The following is a 13145-nucleotide window of genomic DNA, read 5'->3' on the forward strand; positions in this document are numbered from 1 at the left end:
GAAAGAGAAAAAAGGAAGGAGTGGCGGAAGGGCAGATAGGGCGAGACAGAGGAGGACCTCCGGGCCGCGCGGGCGTCTCACCCACGGTCCCCGCCCGGCCGGCGCAGGCGCGCGAGTGCGACCGGGAGGCGGCGCTGCTCACCGGCCCCACCCGCGGAGAAAACCGCCAGGCAACACCACCTCTCTTCTCCAGGGGATTCTGGCAGTTCCCGCAAGAGAAAAGCAAAAATTCGCTCTGGGTTTTTGAAACGCAGAAACACTGCGCTGTCAGCTCTGAGCATCGACCTGACATCCTTCGACCTTATGGGGGGTCCCCAGGAGCCAGGGTGGCTGGACACTGGACGCCCCCTGGCCTGGAGAAGTTCAGTGGTGTCCTCATGGCCCTCACCACGTCGGGGCCTCTCTGTAGACCCCGCAACGGCCTTGGCAATTGCACCCTCGTCCACTCACCTGCAGGCCTGGTGGCTTCTGCACTGGGTCCTAGCCTTCCCTTTCCTGTGCTGGGGGGAATCCTTGTCATTGGCCTGCTTCCCCTCCCTACTTGGGGCCCTGCTGTTCTTCAAAGCGCTCCCTGTCCTGCTTCCCGCGGGGAAGTCGCTTTGATGCTGGGCTATTGATGATATCGCTTGTGGATTTTCCCATTCAGCAGCATCAACCTGAAAAAGCAGTAGGTTGCACCATCACATAGATGGACCTGGTCTTAGGTGGGTGGATCAGGCCAGCTTGGTCATTTGTGACCCTGCAATGTCCGTTTGATTGCTTTGTCCCCCATCAATTCAGAAGCTGAAGCAAATCTTTCTCTGCCTTGTAGAATCCTAGAAAAAGTGTGCCCTCACCACAAAGGTGTCCCTTCAGAAGGAAATGCTGGTCAGCGCTTCAGAGCCCTAATAGGAAATCGGTGAGCTTAGAAACAGCCAATTCTGCTCTCCTGCTATGGCCGCCCAGGCACCCTGTACTCTCCATGGCAGTCACTGCTTTAGATTGACAACACACGTCTCTGTTCAGGAGTAACTGAGTACCAATGACTGTTCAATGTCACTAGTCAATACAAAATGTAGATTCATATATTCCTCCTTATGCCATAGTCTCAACCTTGAAAAGTAAGGCTTTTAAGAAATGGAACAAAGGATAGTTAGGTTCAGATGGGGCCAGGGAGGGCCTGGTATGTGGAGTCGCCCTGGGCAGGTCTAGGTGGGGCTGCAAAGTGGAGCTCACCAACATGAAGGTCCTGGGTCTTGGAGGATGGCCAGAATGAAGGGAGGCACGAGCTCTGGAAAAAAAGGTCACGGACAGTTTATTGAGCATTGAGATTGGCATCGTGCTGGCTTTCGGGTGTGTACAAAGACTAATTTCTGAGGATGGGGGGTTAAAAATGACTGGAAACCAGCATATTTCATTATTCCTCTCCCCCTGAGGTAAACCACTGTGTGCAGAGTGGATGAAGACTTGAAAGGAATAGATGTGAGTGGCAGGAAAAAAAAAAAAAAAATTGTGACCAGAAGCAAAATTCCTGCCAGTGCAGCTCATTTTCTCACTGAGAGCCTCCCAACAAATTGCAGCCCCAAATGCTGCCCAGGGTACCCAGTTTTTATCAGCGAGCAGCAGCTTCTGAGATTTCCAGGGCACTGCTAGGGCTGAACCCTGGGACAGCAATGACTTCAGCCAGTTGCCCTCGAACTTCCCACAAGTCATTCAGCCACCACCTCTTAGAGTAAACTCAGAGGGACACATCTCCACCACCATACAAATTCTTATCTCCTGAGGGACTTTGCCAGAAACCACTTACTGCCAAATGGAGATATTTGAGGAATTTGTAAATACCTACATATTTCTGGAACGTGAGCTCTTTTCCCTGTGCCCACTGAACAGGCACAGTTCTCCTGGAGCCCACAGATAAGCTACAAAGGTCAACCCTGATGAATGGCTGCCCTCTTCAATACCACTGCAGGCCCAGGAGCTCCCAGGGACAGATTATAGTGGTTGGCCAGACTGGACGGGGGCATTGTGTTGGCAATGTCTGCCTTAGGCTTTAAAATAACCCTACATGGGACGGGATGTAGATCAGTGGTAGAACATGTGCTTAGCAGGCACCAGGCCCTGGGTTCAATCTCCACTACCAAAAAAACCATCTAATATTAACAGAGGCAATCTAGTTGATCTGACCGTTAAAGAAGGGTGACTTTAACTTCTATGTGATCACCAATGCTGTTTATCACCAAGGCTGCTTCCTTCTTACACAAAAATAATGCTTTTTCCTGCTTGCTGTTTTTCTAAAAAAAATGTTCTCCCTCTACTCAAATAATAAAGGGAAGGTGAGGTGGTGGGGAGATCATGGGAGACAGAATGAGAAAACATGAGAAAAACCCAGTGCAGTGGCACACACCTGTACTCCCAGCAACTGGGGCTGGGGGCTGAGGCAGGAGGATCTAAAGGTTGAGGCCAGTCTGGCAATTTAGTGAGACCCTCAGCAACTTAGCAAGACACTGCTTCAGAATGAGAAATAAAAAGGACTGGGGATGTGGTTCGGTGGTAAAGCACCCTGGGTTCAATCCTCAATACCAAAAACAAAAACAAAAAATAAAACTGAGAAAAAGGTTAAGTGTGGCAGAAAGGGCTTTCTGCATTTAATTGTAGTTGAATTACATGACAAAAAGTCATAAAAATGAATTACAACATCAGAAATTCTCAGCCCATCTTGATATATTTTAATACTTACACATGATATTAAATTTGTGTATTCATTATCTGCCATCTGGCCTATTTATTTCAAATATAGCTTCCAAATTCACCAATTTTTATGTGGTTTTGCTTTGTTTTATGTACGACTTTTTTTATTTCATAATCCAAAGTGGAGAGAAACTCAACACTCATTTTTAGAAGTCCATTCCCTGAAGTTGGAAATTGTAAAAATATGTTTCCTCTCTTAAAGTTATTTGTTAACCTTAAATCATTAAGCATCCCATGGAAAATATCAAGATTCAAACCTTAATGTCAGGAAAATTATCACAGATAAAGTGACCTTTTTCTGAAAGTCACGAAAGTACTACCACAAATAGATTAAAATGGAAACCACACGTAGCACTTATTGCCAGTCAGTAATCCAGCACTTTACAGTCTTAACTCATTTAATCTGCTTGACAATTCTACGAAGTTACCACTAACATTATCCCACTTTATGAATGAGAAAATAGAAGCATAGAGAGATTAAATAACTTGCTAATTTCTCCACAATCTAGGTTATCACCGATGTTTCCCTGTTATAAATATTTACTTTTTAGGGCTGGGGGTATGGCTTAGTGTGTAGAGTGCTTATCTGTCAAGCACAAGGCCCTGGGTTCAATCCCCAGCACTGAAAAAAAAAAAATTGCTTTTTACTGCTTACTCTTTTTCTAAAATTATTTTCTCCCTCCATAATCAAACAATAAAGAGAAAGTAATGAGGAGATGGGAAGAGATCATGGGAGGTAGTCAATCAATCACTAAGAGAGGGCTGGGGTTGTGGCTCAGTGGTAGAGCGCTTACCTAGCATGTGTGAGGCCCTGGGTTCGAGTCTCAGCACCACATATAAATAAATAAATGTCCAGTTCCAGAGCCATGTTCTGGTCCTAGATGCTCTACCTTAAAAAAAAAAAAAAGAGGTCTTCCCCGTGGGACACAAGACACAGGTAAACCAGGCACTTGCCTTGGACACACACTTCATGAGTGTTCAGCTTGGTTAAGAAACTTGTCCCACACCATGACACTGGTATGTGGTTGGACAGGTTGTGAATTCATTATGTAACATCAAGAACATTTAAAACTGTTTAGAGGTATTTTGAAATAAAAATTCTTAGAAAAAAATTAATATTTTATTTTCTAATTTAGCAGAATGTTTACATCACCAGCTATGTAAAAGCACAGCCTTAAACCAGTATACAAGGGCAGGGCATGTGGCTCAGTGGTGGAGCACTTGCCTAGTATGTGCAAGGCCCTGGGTTGACCAGTACCAGAAGGGGTGGCGTGGGCAGGGGGAACATCAAACAAAAAATATAAGGTGGCAACCATAGTCTTCTGTAGACAACGCTTACCCTCATTAATTTTAGAATCTAATAGGTAATTGAGATTGTGCACACAAAAATTTAAAGGTTAATATGCTGAAATGTGGTGTGGTTCCACAGCGGATTCCTGGTGGTGTTTCCTGCTTGCTCTCTGTGTCTCACTTTAGAATAACAGCTCCATGAGAACAGCCACCCTGTTTGCCATTCACTGCACAGAGCAAGGCTAGATACACAGCAGGTGCTCAATAAATGAATAGTGAATGAATGAGAGGATTTACCTTGCTGAGACTGTGAACTTGATATGCTGAGACCAAGGACAATGAGGAAAAAGGTGGAATCTTGAACAAGTCCATGAACTTGAGGAGGAAGACAGAAAGCAAATCAAGGAAGTGAAGCATCGTGATGTCAAGGATAGGGAGAAGTTTGGGATTCAGTGGGCGATGTTAAGAGGAAATACTGCAGAGAAACATAAAAGGATGAGATTTTGGAAGACAACATTGAACTTGGTCTTCTCTGCAAAAGAGAATTTGGAGTGAGACCCTGTTTGCTCGGGAATTAAGGAATAATTAGGACACTAAGCAGGAAGTTTGGCAGTGAATGGAAGAAAAGACATGAGAGTGTTAGGCATTTGCTTACAGAGAGCAAGGGTATTGTTAATTCAGTAGAAAAGTGTCATGTTATCATGTTGTCACTGTCTCAAGTGGGGGCTCCCTCTCATTCATCCTTTGTCCTGAGAGAACAAAAGAGGCCTTGAATTTCAAGAGCCCCCAGTGATGCTTCTGTGAGCTAGAGCTTTGGAATCAGACTGCCCATGTTCAGATCCCATTTCTTCCCATTAATAGTTGTGTGACTTAGGGGAAATTACTTAATTCCTCGAGTTTTCTCATCTGGAAGTAGAGATTCGGTCACTGAATATCATGAAGCTCCTTCCACTGACCTAGTAGGGGACTCAGCATACCAGTGGTAAACAGAGATCTGTGTCATTTCCAAATCAGGAGGTCAACTAATATTTTAAAATTATCTCTTAACTCCCCTTTCAGGAAGATGTAGTAAAGATGTATTTTTCCCTATTGCTCTCAAAAAGTAAAACTAAAAACCTACTGAAATGGCAGGAAGAAGGCAGAACAGCTACCTAGCACTTTAGGATTCAAGAACAACCTGGTGATGAGTTTTCTGGATTTTCTTTTAGCCTCCTGTATCCCAGACTTGGAGCTGAAGAATCTGGAAACCCAGAAATGCCCAGAGGAGGAATCAAAATAAAACCCCACAAAGCCTGTTCTTTCTAGTTGCCATAGTTTAGATGTGGTTTGTCCCCCTCAAAATTCATGTGCTGGAAAGTTGGCAGTGCTGACATGGCAAGACCTTTAAAAGGTGTGGCCTATGGAAGGCAATTAGGTCATGGGGTCTCTACCCTCATGAATGGATTAATGCTAGATCTCAGGAGCAGAACTCACTTAGTTCCTGAAGGAACAAGTTGTTATAAAAAAAATGTGAATCTGGCCCTCCCGACTTTCTCACTTTGTCTTGCACTGCATGAACTCTCTACGCATGTGCCCATCATGTGATGCCATCTACCATGTGACAAAGCCATGGAGTCCTCACTAGATGCTGCTGTCATGTTGACTGGACTTTCCAGCCACCAGAATCATAAGCCAAATAAATTTCTTTTCTTTATATAATATCAAGCCTCAATTATTTTGTTACAGCAATACAGAATGGACTAAGACACTTGCCAAAGGATCCAGAAAGGAACAGCCTAACTAGACCAAAACACAAACACACACAAATTTTAAAAAATACCAAAACAAAGACACACAAACAAACAAAAAACCTTATAGACAGCAACTACTTATTCCAGCTAAAAAGCACAGATAAAACTGCGGCCACATCCCACCCCCACTAGAGAAGGAGGAGTGGAAACCCAGACTTCCTACTTCATTGGGCCATAACAAGTAGTTCCACCCTTCATGGGTGTGGCATCACAGGAAGCCAGAACTTTCATCCCCACCTGCAATATAAAAGCTCCTTCCCCATGGTGTCCATGGAGGCCACATGGGGTGTCTGGGCTTCCACACACAACAGTAAGGCACTCCCTCCCCTCCCTCTGGGTGGTGTCAGAGGAGATGTAGTGGAGTTAGGGCCTTCACCACTGCCCACGCAGTAGGCAGAGCCACATGGGCAACTGTAAGGGAGCCACCCCTCCCATCCAAGGGGTCTTGGGACATGTCTAGGGGACTCAGTAGGAAATACTGCACTCCCAGCCCCACCCAGGAGTAACTAGGAGCCCTTCCCTCTCTAGTGTCAACACGTCGGGCGGGAAAGCTGGACTTCTGCTCCCCCTTCCCCTGCCAGATTGGTGTTGGTATAAGAAGAGTCAGCTAATACAGAAGAGGTTTAAGAAGACAGGGTCTCGAGTGGGGAAAACAGTCCTCCCAGCACCAATTCCATCCACATTAAAGGAATCTTGAAATTTTATTTAAATGAACATTTAAATAAATGTTTACTAGACTAAGTTGTTAATCTGCCTGACATTCCTTGGTTAAAGCCCTGGGACCAGCACATCACTACTTCTCTTGGTTGTTACGGCTCCTATCTGAGCTAACCCATCAGGAAACTGGAGAGATCGACAAACTGAAAAACTTTTTTAAATTTTGGATCTAACACTAAGAGAATAAAAATAACACAGATAGATAGTCCAGAAGATTTAGGGTTATTTAATGTGTCACTTTTCACTCAGGCATGTGGATTTGCAGTGTGGTTTACAAAGGCCTCTGATGTACCCTCTTCCTCTTTTCTGCTGCCTGTTGTCTATTTGAAGAGGGAAAAGATGGGGCAGGGGCAGGGGGAGGACCAAAAGAGAAAATGCCTTATTTAAATGTCTTATTTTTGTCTTGTTCTAGTAAAAGACAGTGGAAGAAAAAGCTAAGGAACTGACTAAAATTGAATTAGATTACACCCCTTTAAACAAAAAGTAATTAAAAAATAAATTTAAAATAATAACCAAACAGAGAATGACTACCCACTTCTTAAAAAGTACTTTTTTTCAAAAAGCATTTTTAATAAAAAGGGACTTAGGAAAACGTTTCTTAAAAAGGTGACCTCTTCTAAATTATTTAAAATATCTTTCAAATTCAAATACATAGGAAAATTGAATATAGGCTCATATGACTTTCGGAAACTGATGGTAAAGGCTCCACTGGCAACTATCTGTGGATCCATACCTCACACCTTGCTTCAAACAAATTCCATGTAAATATAAATGCAAGAAAATAAAACCACAAAAGTATTAAAAGAAGGTGTGGGAAGAAAGTTTTTTTTATAATCTTGAAGTTGGCACAGAATAGAAATAATTACATCAAAGGATAAACAAATGGCTTTTAATATATGGAAAGATGCTCACATTCATCCATAATAAGAACAAATGAAATTATACTGAGGAGGGACAAAAATATGCAAATCCCATATTCCACTCTACCTTGGAACTCCTTTTAAATACTGGCAAAGCTTATGCCAATTTTTCAGAGAATATCACATGGGATAGTGGTGTAAATACATTATTTGGTAATTAAAGGAAAGGCCAACTTCCTACTGCTGGACCCCTTAAATTCACCTGGATTATAACTGCAAAATAAGAGAGAAGACATGGTCCCACTAGATGATCTCCTACGGAATTAAAAATACTAAGAATATTTTTCTAATATGATTTCTTTCATAGTGTATTAAACTATAATGCAGACTGAAAAACATGTCAACTGCACCATTTTTGTATATTATTTGCATGTACAGGGGAAAAATAGGAAGGACAGAGACCAAAATGTTAACAGTGGTTATTACTTACCTAATGAAATTATGTGTGGCTTAAAAAATAATTTTCTCTACACTTTCGTGTTTAGTTTCTCAAGATTTCTGCAATGGCACATGTAATTGGTTGTGTAATAAAATGAACATATTACTTTTTTAAATGACCTCTTAGGAAAGAATATCACATATTCCCTCAAAACAAGATTCCAACAGAGCTATTTCTACAACCACGTGGAACAGCTTACAAGGAAGGGGTGAGGGCCATGTCTTATGTCATCGTGAGAAAACTCTCAACTTATTGGTCAATTTAGAAAATTAACATCATACAAAATGACAGTCATACAAAATGACTGCAGGAAAAACGAATATAGGATAAAGTGAAATAGCTTTTCAGATCATAAATGTTGAGTTCCTAAAGGATCCTTGCAGCACCCCAAAAAAGAAATCTTGTGGTCCTGAAAAACACTCTTGTGTTCTCTGAGAAATTCATTATGGAGACCTGTGTTTAAACACACAGGATATTATTATATAAGCAAGCAGCTGGGAAGATTAATCATGATTAAAAATGAAAGGGACAACAGCATGCTGCGGCAGGACTGTTTGATGAGAAAAGGGCGACTCAAAGGAAAATAGTATTTGTGCAGGGGAATAAAGCCAACCCACAGAATGATCAAACAGCAACGAGGACACGCTCGCTCAAACCTGATTCAAAAGGCATTGCTTATCTGAAGACATGGCTCCACTAGTAACAATAACCATGAGTACATATACAGAATGTATGTGTCATGGGCTGTTTGTGAAATGCTTATCTCATACCATTCCTAAAGTCCAAACACCTTAACGTGACCTATGATTTATTTTTCTTTCCAGGTACACTTTTCCTTTCTCTCACCCTGCTTTCCATTTGTACCCAAAAACCTAGTTTCTTGAATGCCATGTGCATTGCCCAACTATTACACCTTGGACACACACTTCCAGTTCATCCTTCACTCTACTGATCACATCCCCAATTAATATTCCCTGGAAGTCCACTACCCCCATTAGACTATAGCATGTTAAGATTTTTGGAGCAGCATCAGAATCTACGGTAACTTCTGAAGATATAACAATGAGTAAAATATTGTCTTGCACTCAAGGAACTTGGCCAAGTGAGGGAAAAAGGCATAAACAATAATATAATATGGTCAGCATTTGGGGAGAGAGCCTGGCTATGCTTCCTGAGGCCAGCCTCCAGTTGCAGATCACTTATTAATCCCGTATCCACCAATTCTCCTAAACCACTGCTGGCAACTCGAGCGTCTATAGAGCAAGCAAGTACTGCAAATGTGTGAATCAGGCTGGGTGTGAGGTTTGCTCATCCTGGGACCTGTGGACAGTTGGCGAGTCCATGTCCTGTCTAAAGGCATTCAACTTCTGTGTTTCAAAAGCTATGCCTGTAAGCCTAATTTGGATCAGGCTGCCAATTTCTGACGTAAGAATGTAATAACATTTATTGCCACATGTAAGTCACTATTCTAACTAATTGGCAGGTATGAACTCATTTGCTCCTCACACAACTGTTGAGGCTGCTATGACTTCACCTATTTTACAAACTTGCTGAGGTAGGTTATCAGTGAGGTAAGGCTGGGATCAAACCCAGGCAATCAGACTTTTCCAGATCTACTCTTTTTTCTTCTTCTTCTGCTTTTTTATTAGAGCATTATCGTTATACATAGTAGTTGGGTTCATCCTGACAAACTCATACAGGCATGAAATTTGATTTCAGTTCATGTTCCGCACCTCTTCCCTCCTCTCCTTCCATTTCTTCCTCTACTGATCTTCCTTTTGCTCATCTACCTATTTTTGATTGGCTCTACTTAAATATAAAGGTGAAATTCCCTGTGGTATATTTATATATGCACATAGCATGATTTTAAAAAATTAACTTGTCATTTCCTCCCCTTTTCTGTCCCTCCTCTCTTCCTCTCAATCTCCTCCTACTCTCTTGTTCTTCCATCTTTATAATATCCAATCCTCCCCTTTCTTTCCTTTATTTTGCTTCAGCTTCCACATATGAAAGAAAACATTCAGTTCTTGATTTTCTGAGACTGGCTGACTTCACTTAGCATGATGGTCTCCATTTCCATCTATTGACCTGCAGCAAATGCCATAATTTCATTCTTCTTTATAGTTGCGTAAAACTCCATTGTCTATATAATCCATTCATCTATCCACAGGTGTCTGGTTTGATTCCACAATTTGACTATTGTGAACTGTGTTGTTATAAACATTGAGGAGGCTGTATCGCTATTGTATGCTTTTAATTCTTTTGGATAAATATCAAGGAGTGGGATAACTGGGCGATATGGTAGTTTCATTCCTAGTTTTTTGAGGAATCTCCCTATTGCTTTCCAGGGTGGTTGTACTAGGCTGCAGTCCTACCAACAATGTACAAGTGTACCTTTTTCCCCACATGCTCGCTAGCATTTATTATTGTGTCCTTTATAATTTCCATTCTGATTGGAACGATAGTGTAGTTTTGATTTCCATTTCCCTAGAGATGTTGAACATTTTTCCATATACATGTTAGCCATTTGTGTTTTTTCTCTTGAGAAATGTCTTTTTAGTTCTTTTGCCCATTTATTGATTGGCTTATTTGGGTTTTTTGAGTACTTTATATATTCTTGATATTAGTACCCCGTCAAAGCAGCAGCTGGCAAAGATTTTCTCCCATTCTGCAGGCTCTCTCTTATGCTCATTTCCTTCATTGTGCTGAAAGTTTTTTAATTTGATGGCATCCCACTTATTCTTAGTTTTATTTCTTGAGATTTAGGGGTCTTATTAAGGAAATCAGTGCCAGTCCCAGTCCTTATTTTTATTTTGAGACAGGTTCTTACCAAGTTGCTAAGACTGACCTTGAACTTATGATTCTCCTACCTCGACCTCCTGAGTCACTGGGATTATAGGTATGCGCCACTGCGCCAGCCAGAGAAGTGCTTTATACCATCACTCTATTGTTCTGTATCTAAACTCTTGAATTTCTTTTCAGTTTATACTGCAGAATGAATCACATATCTAAAAATTTATTGTGCCAATATCCCTTTTTGTTGTTGAACTCTTCAACCTGGTATATACAACAGAAAAAAAAAACTAATGCGCACCTATCTACTCATTGTTCTATAAATTTAATCACCTTCCCGGTCCACCACATTTCTCAAAGGATTCCAGTTTTTAAGAAATAACTTTACAGTTACCTAATAAATATATATTCACTACAGGAAAAAGTAGGCAAAATGTCCACATTACTTTAATGTATTCCTCCAACTTCTCTTTCCTCATCTGACCCATTTCCAATACACTTCCCATTTCTGGGTGTGAGTGGTTTCTTATTCAGTCCTCCTTACAGGAGTAATAACTAGGATAATGTTCTATGTTCAATAACTGTCTGCAAAGTGTTTACAACTCTGTGGCTTTTTCTGGACAATCAATTAGGTCAATGTCTTTAGCGAAAACCAATCCCTATGAGCCTAAATATACCCAAGCACACCTGGAGATTTGTTGAAATGGGCAAAATACAAGCCCCCGAGTCTTTGATCTTAATTCAAAGCATTTCACTAGACCAGAGTCAAACTCTGGCCACTTTTTATCCACAAACTTTCCTAAGAATGCTGGATATTACATTCTGTTCTTTCTACTTAAGCTAAAACCAAAAAATTAAGAGTCTTAACATTCTGCCTCCTGGCCTTTGTATATACTGCTCCTTCCACCAGGACCTCCCCACAAGAACATTCATACCCACTCTCCAAGTCCTGGCTTCTGCCCAACCTTCCTGTCACTATTTATTGGTTACCTGTCTGGGAAACCTTTGGCCTCCAAGACAGTTTTATGTACTCACTAACCAAAGCTTGCTATTTCAATTTCTTTCTTGCTTTATTTGTGTTTGGAACTTGTGGAGTGGTTACTTTTCAATCTGATTTGTACCTGAAATTTATGCAGTAATATTTATTTCTTTAAAATGTGTACCCCTGAGCTTCTAAACTTGGCAGTTTTACAAATCACAAGAATGGTAAAAATAATGGGTTTGGAGTTTTGGCACTGAACTGATATGGGTTTGCCATCCAGCTTTAGTATTAATGGCTATGTGACCTAGAACTTACTATCTCTGAGATAGTTTTATCATTTGGAAAATAAAGACCTACTCTGCAGCTACTGGGAGGCTGAGGCAGGAGGAAAGAAAGTTCAAGGCCAGCCTGAGCAACTTAACAAGAACCTGTCTAAAAAATGAAAAGGGCTAGAATATAGCTCAGTAGTAGAATGTCCCTGGGTTCAATTCCCAGTATCAAAAAAAAAAAAAAGAAAGAAAGTCCTACTTACTGTGAAGATGAAAGCATAAAAGTATAAGTACACCACCTGTTCAAGTTCATTTTCAAGAAATGTTACCAATTATTACATTTCTCAAAAGAAATTTCATCAAAAGGAGAGAAATAACATTGCCAATTGATTAGGAACTACTCAAAACTTATTTCTTAATGACAGACAACTACCTACATTTAATCTGTAACATATACTTAATATTTGTTATTGGTTGCTCTCCACCTATTTAGCATCAAGATACATCTGAAATGGTTTAAAATGTATCCGACTCCCTCAAATACTAATAAGAACCTAGAGATTTGCAAAGTAAAAAGAAATACTGGCACCATCTCAGGAAGTTTTTAGGCCAGGAAATTAATAGTACAGTAAATGTTATTGAGTAAGACTCCATTTTAATCTCTAGGAGATTGGTAACTTTAATTCATCCAAATCTCTAAGCATCAAATTTAAAACAGCTTAGAGAGTATTTTGAAATGATTTACTTAATAGTAAATTGACTTCTGAGCCAGTGAAGAATCTAGTAATCTAGTTGAGTGCTCTTAGACCCTTCTTTTTAATACCCTTAGACAGGAACCAAGACAAATTTAACCTGGGAAGACCCACAGACAATGCTAACAAAGACTCTCTCTAATGAACTCTTCAACCCCGGAGCATTCACAATCCCAAGAGGAAACATGTCCCATTTCCTTGTACTTGTCTTTGAAGATAAGCTAAAAGGCTCTCTAAAGCCACAGCATTAAACAAGAGGATGATCTTTCAGCATCAATATCAACCAAGTATAACATTCACAACCATGTTATATCTTCCTTCAACTAAACATTAATTAATTTCTACTTGCTCTAAGTAAGAGTGGCTTGCTCAGAAGTCATTCGAGTTATTGTGGAGGATACCAAGATGAATGAAACAATGCATCCTTGCCCTTGAAAACCTCTCAGTTTGAATTTTATTTACAAAA

This window comes from Sciurus carolinensis, chromosome 1, assembly GCF_902686445.1.
Source record: "Sciurus carolinensis chromosome 1, mSciCar1.2, whole genome shotgun sequence".
NCBI classification, from domain to species: domain Eukaryota; kingdom Metazoa; phylum Chordata; class Mammalia; order Rodentia; family Sciuridae; genus Sciurus; species Sciurus carolinensis.